This window comes from Pinus tabuliformis, chromosome J (assembly GCF_031772625.1).
Source record: "Pinus tabuliformis cultivar Carrire ecotype Pingquan chromosome J, CPIR1, whole genome shotgun sequence".
Taxonomy (NCBI): Eukaryota; Viridiplantae; Streptophyta; class Pinopsida; order Pinales; family Pinaceae; genus Pinus; species Pinus tabuliformis.
In genome coordinates, this window is record NC_142295.1 from 1,438,997,645 (window position 1) to 1,439,010,580 (window position 12,936).

At 36.4% G+C, this 12,936-nt stretch overlaps 1 long non-coding RNA gene and 1 other non-coding gene across 2 annotated transcripts; both read left to right on the plus strand.

Moving 5' to 3' along the window:
* The first annotated feature begins 1,936 nt into the window (after positions 1-1,936).
* LOC149232765 (uncharacterized) lies at positions 1,937-2,889 on the plus strand. The gene is made up of 2 exons (XR_016247561.1): positions 1,937-2,367; positions 2,417-2,889. It is a non-coding gene; the product is annotated as an uncharacterized LOC149232765 (long non-coding RNA).
* Positions 2,048-2,136, plus strand: LOC149232766 (small nucleolar RNA R24). The gene has a single exon (XR_016248552.1). It is a non-coding gene; the product is annotated as a small nucleolar RNA R24 (small nucleolar RNA).
* Positions 2,890-12,936: the final 10,047 nt, after the last annotated feature.

Here is a 12,936-nt window from a genome sequence, read left to right on the forward strand (position 1 = left end):
TCGGCATTGGCCCGCAGCTCCTCTAGAGATCTATTCTCACAATGTTTATGGATAACACTCCACAACACTCCCCATTCACAAGTTGGAAACAATGAAAAGCTAACAAAACTAACTATTATTTAGTGCAATCTAGGGAAAAACACTCGATCTCAAATAACAACACAACCCCAAAAAAAAACTAAAAAACTAGAAATAAGTAGGGTGGAAAATGAATATTTATTTTATAAAAAAATTATTTGTTTTTTTCTAAAAATTTTGCAATTTTAAACAAGTGCAATATATTATTACGGCTTAGTACCTTCTACTTATGTACAAAGTAATTGATAACCTAAGTTATTGTATCTAAGATAAAAATTCTTCTCATGCCTATGCTTAAAGATCTTAAATTTTTTTAATTATTAAAGCTTGTGATTTGCACGATTCCGTTTTATAAGCAATATTATAATAGTTTAGATCTCTTTCAACTTTTGAATTTAGGTTTCTACTTCACAATATTAAAACAAATTTTCAAATTATTAAAAGAAATAGAATTGTTAAAGTTTTTAAGTAGGGTAATTTTTAAAGTTGAATTCACGAAGTTAAGATTCAAAAGTGTTTAGTTAAAACAATGAAATTTCTATTTTGCATTAAAATCATTTATAATGAAAATTTCCAGAGCAAATGACATCAATTGACTTTTATTTGCTCTCTATATTCTTAAATAACTAATACATCTACAAATGCTTATAAGTATTTATCTTGCATTATTTGACAACTTGATATTTCAAGGCCTTATATAACTCCTACACAAGTTGCCCACAAAATCAAGTAAGCTATTAAAGGTTGGTCAAAAATGTTTGAAAGAAAAAACATTTAATGTCATAAGATCAAACTAGCTATTAAAGGTAGGTAAGCATGTTTGAAATAAAAACTTTATATAATATTAAAGGGGCACATAATTAATTATGAAAATGCATGTTGACGTAGGGCATCCTAAAGAGCTATAAAGATTTATAATGGATGGGACATTGTTTTTTCTTATGAATACATTATATTATTTTGAAATATGTTATTAGTAAAGGAATAGTTAAGTTTTAGGCATTTTATATTTTTATGAAAAAAATAATAAAAAAATATTGATATGTATTGGGAGGCTTTAAGTTATTAATAGATTAGATAGACAATAAATGTAAAATTGAAACTATAATGTCAGTTCTAATTAGAAATCAATTTATGAAGGTATTATTAATGTAGGAAATAACTCAAATGCAACAAGAATTTACAGAAAAAACTTAAATTGCATTTTTAAAAATATCTCTATATTGATATAAAAAGTGAAAGAATATCATAAATGTGTTTGTTGAATTTTTTTTGTAGTTGTTACAATAGTATTGGAGTCATAATAGTAAGGCTTAAAAGAGATTAAAAGAGATTCTGTTAAAGATTCCCCATTATAATTTAGAAATATTTTATTTAAGTAGCAACATAATAATTTTAGATGTTTTTCTTATATTTAATAGATTATATATCAATATTATATGAAGATGAATCTATATAAAAAAGTGATTTTACATTTAAAATAACATTCATATATATATATAACTAAAAAAAATCACAAAACAAAAATGTAATTCTTAACATTTTCAAAAATTTTGTAAATTTTATGAATTATTTCCAAAAATTACACCTTAATTAAAAATCAAACAAAAATGTGATATCCTTACCTACCAAATAAATTTTTATAAATAATAATTTTTTTCATAAATATTTATTGAGATTTTCATAAAATGCTTTGGGCTCTTCTTAAAACAAAGGCTTATTTCCCACTGGACCAATTGGAAAATAGTTATCTTGCTCGCATGTCTTGTGGGGTACTCTTTGTCCAAGGTGCTAAAAAGCAAACCCTAACCCTAATCCTCTGTATAAATTTCCCATCCATCTCATGAATCAGAAGCGAGTATATGGCTACTCTTCTCTGGACACATGGTTCCCTTTTATTTGCATTACTGTGCTTCCATTTCTTTCTGTGGACCTTTATGTTGCATCTATCCATTTCTTTAGCAGTAATGGTGCCGTGATGAGAAGCTAACTGATGAGAAACCCTCTTCCGATGGGATTCGAAAGATATTTAATAGTTACGCTTGGCTTCTGAGCACCATTCTAGTACATTAATGGCAGATGATAGAAGCAGAAGTATGGTTTTGTTATGGAGTTCTGTTTAATAATTTATATTTGCTTTTTTTTATTTTGTCTGTCAGCTGTATTTGGAGGCGGGTTGTAGGTGTTTCAGATTCATTTGATGGCTATTTGCTTGAATGAACATGCAAGGGTTTTTTCTTTACTTCCTCATCCATCGCTTTCCCTCAGAGCGTGAGGGTTAGTGTTAGGGTTTGCTTTGCTCATTCGCTTTCCCTCAGAGCGTGAGGGTTAGTGTTAGGGTTTGCTTTGCTCATTGTAGGACATAATGTGTCCAATCTTATTATGGCAAATTAGGACATACAACTATATAGCTTGGCTTGGCTAGCTCAAGTAGCCCTGTCTTAGAGTTAGCATTTTATCACGTGCAATGCCCTAAATACAGTTGAGGGAGGAATGCCATATTGCAAGTTTGAAGCCTCATATAGCTTGCCGCATCAGCATTGTTATGCCAATGCTGGAGAGAGACATGGTGTTTTTTTCATAAGCAGGCAATCTGTTGTCTTCGGAAAAATTAGTTATAAGTTCCAGTTTAGTGTGGCATTCAGATCGTACAGGAAATATAGATTTGTGGGGTTTTTTAGAACATTTTTCCAATTTGGGTGGTAGCATCTTGTCCAAAATTTCTTCCCCAATCTGGGTGATAGCATCTAGGTCAATCTGGGTGGTAGCATCTTGGTCAGGATTTGTGGCTTAATTATAACAAATTTTCAACCTGGGTTTCTGGATTTGTGGATTTGCATCTTGGTCAATCTGTGTGTAGCATCTTGGTCAGGATTTGTGGATTTGCATATTGGTCAATCTGTGTGGCAGCATCAGGATTTGTGGTTTAATTATGACAAATTTTCAACCTGGGTTTCTGGATTTGCTCAGAAAATATAGATTTGTGATTTTATTGGAACATGCTGTTCTTAATGAGACTACACCTTATCTAATCATTGGAAAAAAATTCTTCTAACATCAATCACATTGTCATTTTCACATACAAGATTGTGTTTTTTAAAGGCAGATCCAACCTACCAAACTAATCAGGAAAATCTAATGAGGAAAATATGGAAAAATGTGGGCAGATCCAACAGAAATAATTGCCAAACTAATAATAGCCAGGTATTGAAGAAAATTGACCCAAAGACCTGTCACCTCCCAGTGGCAGAGGTACCAATTAAATTAACCTTATAGACACTTAAATTCCTTGTTTTTATCAACTCTGTTTCAATTTAAATAAATATCTTATTTGATATCTGAAGATTACTCACCAAATCACATCTAAGGAACTAAGATTACTCACCAAATAACTTCTAAAGAGCGAATTTGCTTACGGAATTGTTGTTAATGAGACATGATGATAAAATATTTACAAGGAACATGAAAATGCAAATGCGCCTAATTTTTAAAAAATCCAGATTCTCCTAAATTAAATTGATTAAATAAAGGTTTGAAGATATGATGTTATAATTCATGTTATCAATTAATCACCATCACTGAACAAAACAAATAAGGTTATACATGATTGATGAATTATTTAACGGTTAATTTTTAATAAGATAATAATTATATATTTTGATGTAGAAAATATATTTATGTTTGTTATGAGAATATATATAAATTTACATGTTTTCCAATGATTTCTTTCTATCAATAAATATTGATATATAAAATATTAAAGGATTAAAAAATTAACATATATATTCCATTTTAAAAGAACATAAAAAAATTGGCTTAAGAGTAGGATATATGAAACTTGAGCGGAAGATAATGACGTTCAACTTTAAAATTTCAAATGTATTAAAGTTTTGAAATTAGTTCAGAGAAAAGTTTAAAATCCACATGATAATCTAAATGTATTTTTAAGAAGTAAGTTATCAATTTTTTAGTATTTTATGGGCCGTAATGTAGATTTCTATTCTATTAGCTGAAAAGATTGTTTGGCTACAAGTGTCGACATTTTTGAAACATCTTTATTATAGTGCTTAGAAAAGTAAAACAAATGAAAATTTTCAGGCCTAAAGGCTTAGGAGCAAAACCCTTATTGCTAGAAACTAGTGGGGTGAGAACACCACCATGTTTCTTTGCTAATCATGAATAGTGTGAGAAAGGTAAGCCTTTAGCCTCTCGAGCTTTGCTTTGAGCTCCAGTGGTTCCTCCACTTGACTTGTGAGTGCATGAGCTACGAAGAAATTTGTGTTAATATAGCTCCAACATTTTGAAAATTATTGTCTTGAGCCACGTTGGAATGAAGTTCCTAGTTTGAGCTTTAATATCCCTAGAGTGGATCAAAGCCCGTTCCTTTTGGACCCCAACTTCCAAAATCCTCAAGTGTTGATGGCAAGCTAGTGAGATTTCACAATGGAAGGAGTAGGCAACATTGAGAGTGACCTATTTAGCTTGATTATGACACAACAGAGGTTGGTCTCTATGGCTTGCGCAAAGTGTCATTATATGACAGGGAGACATGAAAATGAAGGGGAGATCTCATAGAGTGGAGAATTAGAGGGGTAGAGGATGAGCCAACAATGTAATGAATTGAAGCAGATAAATTAGATCATAAGCTTAGCAAGCCACATTCCATAGAGCAAAATTGATGTCCCATAAAGCTCGTATGCATCCATAATAGTGATTACCTTAAATATTAGTGCCATTGTTATGGGATGCATAGTGCCAAGGATAGGACATTGCTAGAGTTGGGTGTTTGACACAGTTTAGGCTTGCTCATTAAAACAAGTAGTAGTGTTTGCACATAGGAGGGGAGGCAAAGAAGGGCACATGGTTGAGGAAGGAGCACTAGCTGTCCCGCTCGCATATAGAAAAGCCATTCCATCAATCACCCAACCCTGGGAACTGGGAGTTCGACACAAGTTTAGGCTTGGTCATTAAAACAAGTGGTAGTGCTTGCACAAAGGATGGGAGGCGAATAAGGGAACATGGTCGAGGAAGGAGTCCAACTGTCACAACCGCATATGGAAAAGCCATTCTGACAATAATATAGGGGCATGGCATGGCATCAATATATATATATATATATATATATACATGTAAATAGAGTATTTAGTGGAGGAACCTTAAACTAGAAGTTAAACCTAAATTTTCGTCTATATATAGTACATTTATGAAAGTAGGTAGAGTTGAATGTAAGAAGTTTCATGCTTTTCTTCCTATTCAACTAGGGACATGGGACAATGGGAGTTCTCACCAACTTCATGTTCCTCTTCTCTCTTCTTCATCTTCTAGGCCTTGCTTTGAGCCTTGGAGGGCTTGCAATGGGAAAAAATATTTATCATTGCGTTGTGACAACTCTTCCTTGATTCTTTCAATGGGACGTTGGTTCTCTTTGACATTAATCCAAGTCACACACAATAAAATCCTTTGTATGCCAGTCACGCCTTGATGGTTTTTCCCTTGTATCAACTTCATTTAGGTTTAGCCCTTTGTCATGCCTTGCAAGCAAGTAGTTGATCAAGTGCTCGAAATTCAAAGTTGTCGGATCGGTGTGGAACCTGAATGACCGCTTAGTGCTCGTCATCCTCAATCAGACGCAACTTGTTTTGCGCGAAACATAGTCTGTATGCTCCCAGAGACATGTTCTGTTCGTTTTCCTAAACATAAAAATTTTTGCAAAAAAAAAAATATGATAGTCCAGTCAGCGGTCCATATTATTGATGTGGCACTAATTGGGCATGCCTATGTGGCAAGATGATTGTGCATTGATTGTTTTCCTCCGACGAATTAGGTGGTGCCAAGTGGCATGATTTCATTGGTGTTGATTTGGGCGATTTTCATTGGTGGGTTGAGGGCCAACCATAAGCTACCACGTGGCCCAATTGGAGGCCTCCACATGGCAGCATGGGGGCCAACAAAAACTTGTTAAGGGCCGAATGGACCGGGCGAGGGTCAAACACTAGAGCTCCGTCCAACAAGCCTTGCCAACCACTGACGCGCCACTATGTTGCTTATTATATATTGACATGAGACATATATTTAAACTTGACGTCTTGTGCCATTTGGAAAAGGGGCTAGCCCATGGGGGGTCAACCCCTGGGCATGTGCAACCCAACAAAACCGTGGGCGGAGCGGAGTGGGGGTCCGACTGGTGGGGGCGGGCCGTTGGCCTTAGCCCCAGGCACATGGCCCCCCATGTGGCCTGAATTTTCAAAAATAAGGTTGCATTGGGCATTTAATCGCTCCAACAAATTCGCCTAGAATTTGGTGGAATCGACACCCAATTAGCGGGAATTGGGGCAAATTTGTAGGATGGTGTCGAATTTTGGGGAAATTGTAGAGCAAATAGTGCAAGAGCTAGAGAAAGTCGTAACTTCTGCAGTTTTTTATCAATTTGGGAGCAGGACGAGGTCTAATAGGCATTTTTGGGCATTCTGGAGCCATTGGAGCAAGTTTCAAAGATGTTTGAGCATTATAAATTGACGTATTCATACTTTTGAGCATAATAGAGAGGGCCAAACCATTGGACGCTGTACCAAGGAGACGTAGCCCAGACGAGGTGAACTCCTTCATCATGTGTTGTTGTGACACTGTTTTGGTGATGCTCTTGTCTATTGTAGTAGTTGTTAAGTCATTTGTTTATGCTAATTTGTACATGAAATTTACATAAAAACACTCAAAAACTCATCATAAAACTTGCGATTAACCTCATGAATCCTTAATCACTTTTACATATTCTAAAGAGAAATTTAGCACAACAAAACTAATTTTCCCATTCAGATCAAGTCTGGTATCAGAGCTCTTGGTTTTTTTGTGCAAGGAGGATTTAATTGTTTGCAAGTGAATGTGATGCTTACAAGGTTGAAGCTCAAGAGAGAAGAAGAAAAGTTGGTTGAAGGTCCTGAAGTTGGGTCAAGGAGAAGGAGAGCAAGTTTGCCACAATCTCCACCACCAGTTTTACCTCAAATTGCAGTTGAAGCTTCAACAAGCATGTCACACGAAGGAGACCCTGCAAATATGTCAAAGGACGAGAAGGTTTTTAGGAAGGCTTTCTTTGACACGACAAAGATGGCGAAAGTCCTCTATGAGGAGAGGAATACAAGATTGCAGGTGAAAGCTCCAAGCCTCCAAAAAGAGAAGGTTCTTCAGGAGGAGGAGGTGTTGGAAATGGAGGTAAACCTCCACCATTTCCACCATCATCTTCATCTTCATCTTCACATGCATCTTCATCCTCTTCCACTAATACAACTCTTGCTTATACTCATCAACATACCTCAAAAGGAATTGGTAAAACACCCTTGTTAAAAATTGATATTAAATTTGAGCTGCCTATGTATAATGGTGAAGTGAATGTAGAGAAGCTTGAAAATTGGGTTTGTCAGTTGGAGGTATATTGCAGAATTCAAAACCTTCAAGATGATGATACAAAGATTCAACTAGCTTCCTTGAGACTGGAGGGTCCAACACTAGTATGGTGGGAAGTCAAGACACAAGAAGAGATAAAAAAACATGGTAAGATTTCAATCTCTTGGTTTGATTTCATTGCTACAATTAAAAGACAATTTTACCCTCTAGCATATATGTAGAAAGCTACCATGAATTGGCAGAACTTTAGACAACTTAAAGGTCAAAATGTGCAAGATTACACCTAAGAATTTAAAAGGTCTCTAATGTTAAATGTAGATTTGTAATCACAAGACACGTTACTGAAGTATATAGGGGGTTTACACAGCTGCCCAAGGCATAATATCCTTGTGTTTAATTCCACTAGTCTAGATGAGGTTTGTGTGCAAGCCACCCATCCAGAAGCAAGAAGGAAAAATATTCCAAAAGAGAGTAGAAAACAACAATTTAAGGGTAAAGGAAAAGAAAATGGTTTCAAAGTGAAAGGAAAGAAAATGCATCCATTAAAAAGGAAGGAGAAAAACTAATGTGTAATCATTGTTCCAAGGAGGGTCACAATGAAGCTCATTGTTGGAAGCTTCATCCTAAGATGAAACCAAAGAAATTCAACAAGGGAAAGCAAAACGCAGTTGCAACCATTCAACAAGATTTAGGATCCGATTCGGGTGATGAAACTAAAATCATAGCCATGGGGATAAAAGGTAAGGACTCCATTGCTAGTACTAGTACTTCAAATTTACACAATGAAACTCCAAATGAAAAGAAGAGGATATAACTTTTCCACATATGGGTAATTTCAAAACATAACAAAATTGATACTCTTTTGGATAGTAGTTCTCAAACTAATTGCATCTCTGAAAACATTGTCAAAAGTTTAAACTTGGAAACTGTAGTGTCCTATCTAGGGTGCTAGACTAGGCTATATTTATTATCGACCAGGATGCGTAGACTTAGAGGCATGCGTCTAAAGTATATAGACATAAAGGATTATTAGCTAAGTGGTTATGATGGTAGGTCACATGACTTCTTTACGGAAGACTGAGGTATGTTACCTATCACCCAAACACTTAGGTCACTCAGTTAATCTACCTAATTACCACACTGTCACTCAATTCATTTATCAAATTAAAACACTGTGTATCACTTCAAACCAAGATTTCAATCTCCTTACAGAGACACCATACACGAAACCCCTGTTTAACAAATACTCAGCATTCACTAATATTCATGCAAGCTAAAGACATCTGGAAATTATAAACATACTTTGAAATGAAAGCAGAGGTCATAACATTGCTTTAGAGGACAACAGAGGATCGAATCCCTTACAGGATACGATTCACGATCCCAGTGATGAACTGTTCAAGCGATCTCATAAACATAAACCATACGCATTCGATTGAAATCAACAACCAATTCTAATTACTGTGCATGTCATGTAATACCCTAAGTTGTAAATGAAAAGGAAATAATAGTATACCAGTTTAACGCAGGGCCCGTCCGCGTTCCAGAGGTATACTGGATTGTGTTCAACCGATTATCAAATCAACACAACAAGACAAAGATCGTAGCTGTAACTGTGTTCTTGATATTAAGTTCAAACTCTGTTTCAAACGATACAACGATTACCAAAACATTGATTACACAGGACTATATTTACATATGTTTTTACAGCCCTTACATTTCGAAAACGAATGTACATTCATGATATGGCTGTTGCCGCTTTTATCATGTCGAGATTTTTAAAATGTTTCTATCCTAAACTGATTTCAAAAAGGAACAAAAATAAATCAATTTAGAATGCTTTGCTGTTGCTGCCTTTGTCGCCAACATGCTATACTTTGACCATTGTTGACCGCGCATGTAGGAAGGTCGATTCTGCTGTAGGATAGGTATTTGTCCATGCTTGGACATTCTACTTTTCATCCCTACCCTTCGTTCTAGCCCAGCTGTCATGCCACATGTCAAACAATGAACCAATTACAGGATGTTGGAACTTCCTGTAGCCATTTTACCAAAAATCCCTAATTCTTTAACATAAAACTCCTAAATCAATTTCAATGCATTTTAATAACTATTAACTAATCAATTTCCAAGGGTTCTAAGAGATATATGATGGAAAGAAGTAGGCAAATGATATGTTTTAGGAGGAAAAAGGAGGTCATAGGATGGTACCAACATCTCTCCCCGACTTAATGAATTAAATTGTCCTCATGCTAACCCCGAAGTGCTTCCCTTGAACTCTGTCCCTGCCTGGATCTCTGCTGCCTTTAGCAATGTGTCCACATTCTTTTTCACCTGGGCATCTTTCTGACCATGGAGCTCCTGCTTTAATCTTTTGTATTTTTCTTTGAGGGTCTTCTTCTAGTTGTACCACTTGGTGGCCCATTTACAAATATCCGTTTGCTCAGCCTCAAGTTCACTGATTCGCTCCCTTAACTTTTCATTCTTCTGCTGGGTCTCTTTACTCTGCGCTCAAAGCATCTCATTTTCTTTCTTGATAACCTTTTCTAACATATTAGCCTCCATGAGTTCTTCCTTCAATTTCTCAATTTGTTTCTCTAGTTTCTTCTGTTTCTTAATGGGAGGTGGTTAACCTTTTTCCTGCTTGTTATGGCTTTCAACCTCTATATCAGCTCCTGGTCCTGGTGGTGAGTGGTAACTACTTTCAATATCCATTGGTATAGGTGCATTGGATTCAAGCTGGTCTTCTTGTAACTGGGCTTTTGGTGCTCTCCTTGTTCTTCTTGAATAAGTGGTGAAAATTTTATCTTGCTCTGCCTTCTGAGCATCTTCTTTTCTCATTTTCCTAGTCCTTATGCTGCTCATAGGTGGAGGTACCTTGCTGGCTTTGGATATTGGGATCTCTTCATCGATATCCTTCATGAAACCTGAGTTCTCCTGCAGTTCTTCTTTGTCTTCCTCATCTTTAATTTGATTAGCAACTAAGAACTCCTTCCACGGTTTCCCTCTTCTCTGCAATTCATGCTCAATAAGAATTTTAATTAAGCCAAAGTGATATAGGCTCTTGTCCTCATTTCCCTTCTGCTTTTGTATGGTCTTCGACATCTTGGTTAAGCTTTGTAATAGAAAATATGGTAGGCTGATAACGCATTGTCTCTTCAAGTGTAGCAGTAACTTAATATGGTATAGATAGACAATACTATAACGGCCTTCGCAGGTTACGAATTTTTGGAGAATATAGACCATCTCATCCCAGGGATGCATCAACCAACTCCTTGGAACACCTTTCTTCCAGTTAACTGATGAGACTCTGGATCTAGACATAAATTGAGTCCACGATTTCTCTTTAAATTGCTTTGTTTTAAAGTACTTCTCCCCTTCTGGGCTAATCCCTATTGACTGGGCTATGGTGTCCTCTGAAACCCTGAATGAGAAGTTACCTATCAGGGCTTTCTCTCCATTGAATGTGAAGGCGAATTGTTTGGTAACCTCTTCATTACTTCCATGAAATTTCTCTAAAAATGGCAACCACTGTATCTCTCTGAGAATCGAAATGCAATCTTCATGATATTGAGAACTGTCAAACATGCTCGGCTCGACCCTATTGGTCATTTTGGCAGAGGGTCGTGCTCTAGCAATTTCAACAAAGAAATTTCAATTTGTTACCTGGTGTGTCGCTCCCTTAATATCCAGTATGATGCTCGGTCGGTCGACTGTCTTGTGACTTTGGTGGGAGTCGAAACCGAATGGTTATATTCCCCTCTTGTGGCGCTCACTGCTTTCAATCCTTGTCGAAACCAAATGGTTATATTTCCCTCGTTGTGGCGCTCACTGCTTTCAATCCTTACTGTGGAAGTCACGGGAGTCAAATGCTAGCGTAAAATAACTGAGAATGATGGTGAAATAACCACTATACTTACTTCATAGCGTATTCATCCTTTGGAACAGAGGAATGGCTGTACCACTTGTATAGATGTCATCATAGGAGCGCTGGAAGCGTATATGCAATACTGGGGTATGATTTCAGGGAGTCCTCTGAATCATTTGACCACGTCGGGTGGTGGAATCATAATTCGGCCGTGTGGAATACAATGAATAGGCCCGCTTTAACATTTGTTTCCTTCCCTTTTTTTTTTAAAACACAATCCACCACGTGTCCTGTTTCTATTGGTACTCGGCCAAATGGAAGATGTTGGTATGACTGTAGGGTGCGGTTGGCATAACAAGGTTGATATGAAAAGGGGTAATGGATTTAGAAGTATGAAATAGGTTGGGGTATGACAGATGATAAGAATTAACAGTGAGATAAGGGATGATGGAAAATGTAGTGCCCTTGAAATCGATCATAACAGTCACAGTCATTAAAATTAACATTAAAAATTAATCTAAGAAATTAAATGTTAGGAATAAGGAACATATTACACTTTTTTTGGTTATTGTTGCATTGGCATGCTGGGTAGGATTGGCATTGGCATTGACATTGCTGACTATTCTTTGCTGTTCATCACAGGTCCCCTTAATAGATTTGAATGCAACAGGTCCCTCTGAAATCTTGAAGATGTTCATGCAGCTCCTTATATGTATACAGGTTCATTGAGCTTGGGCATTTGATGGAGTCTTGGTGCCCAGCAACCTGTGAATCCTTGTAGAAACTTGATGAAACTTTGTTGAAGTAGCCCTGAAGTATCAATCTCTTAACAGGTCCCTTCTATGTGTCTTAAACAGGTCCCATTACTGCTGGTGTTGGTAGCATGGTCTTCTGGACAGAACAGGTCCCCCTGCATAATGTTTATAACCAGGTCCCTCTGAGATAAAACAATGACAAAACAACTTATTTATTGAAATCTGGAATGCTGGAACAAACTGCTTTGAAGATGTACAGTGAGGAGATGAGATAAGAAATCTTTAAGAATTTACAATGGAGAGATAAGAGAACAAAATGCTGATGCTTCTCTCCCCGAAGAAAGAGTTGACTTGTCCTCAAGTCATGATTCAGTTGATACATGAAACAGTGAACAAAAGAAAGAGAATTCTTACCTACCAACGAATTGGTTTTCAAGTAGGAATTCGGGGTTAGAGTGTGCCAGAGGCTGGTTTTCACATCTAACCCATTGTTATTAATTTTGTTATTTTTATATTTTTTTTTAGTTTTTGTTTTGTGTTTTTTTTCTTTTTCTTTTTCTTTTTGAATTTCTAAATTGGAAGGAAATGAACTAAGGCAGGGATACTGCAACTGAGGGCTGCAATATCTCAACCTCTCTTTGCTGAGATACTGTATGGAGAAAATCTTGCTTGCTGATGGGCTTAGTGTATAGTTTCAGGCGATGACCATTGACAGTAAAGGAATGACCTTCTCCATCAATAGTTTTGAGTTTGACTGAACCATTGTCGTAAGCCTGAATAATTTGGTATGGGCCCATCCAATGGGTGGTAAACTTGGCTTTATGATCTCTGAATTTA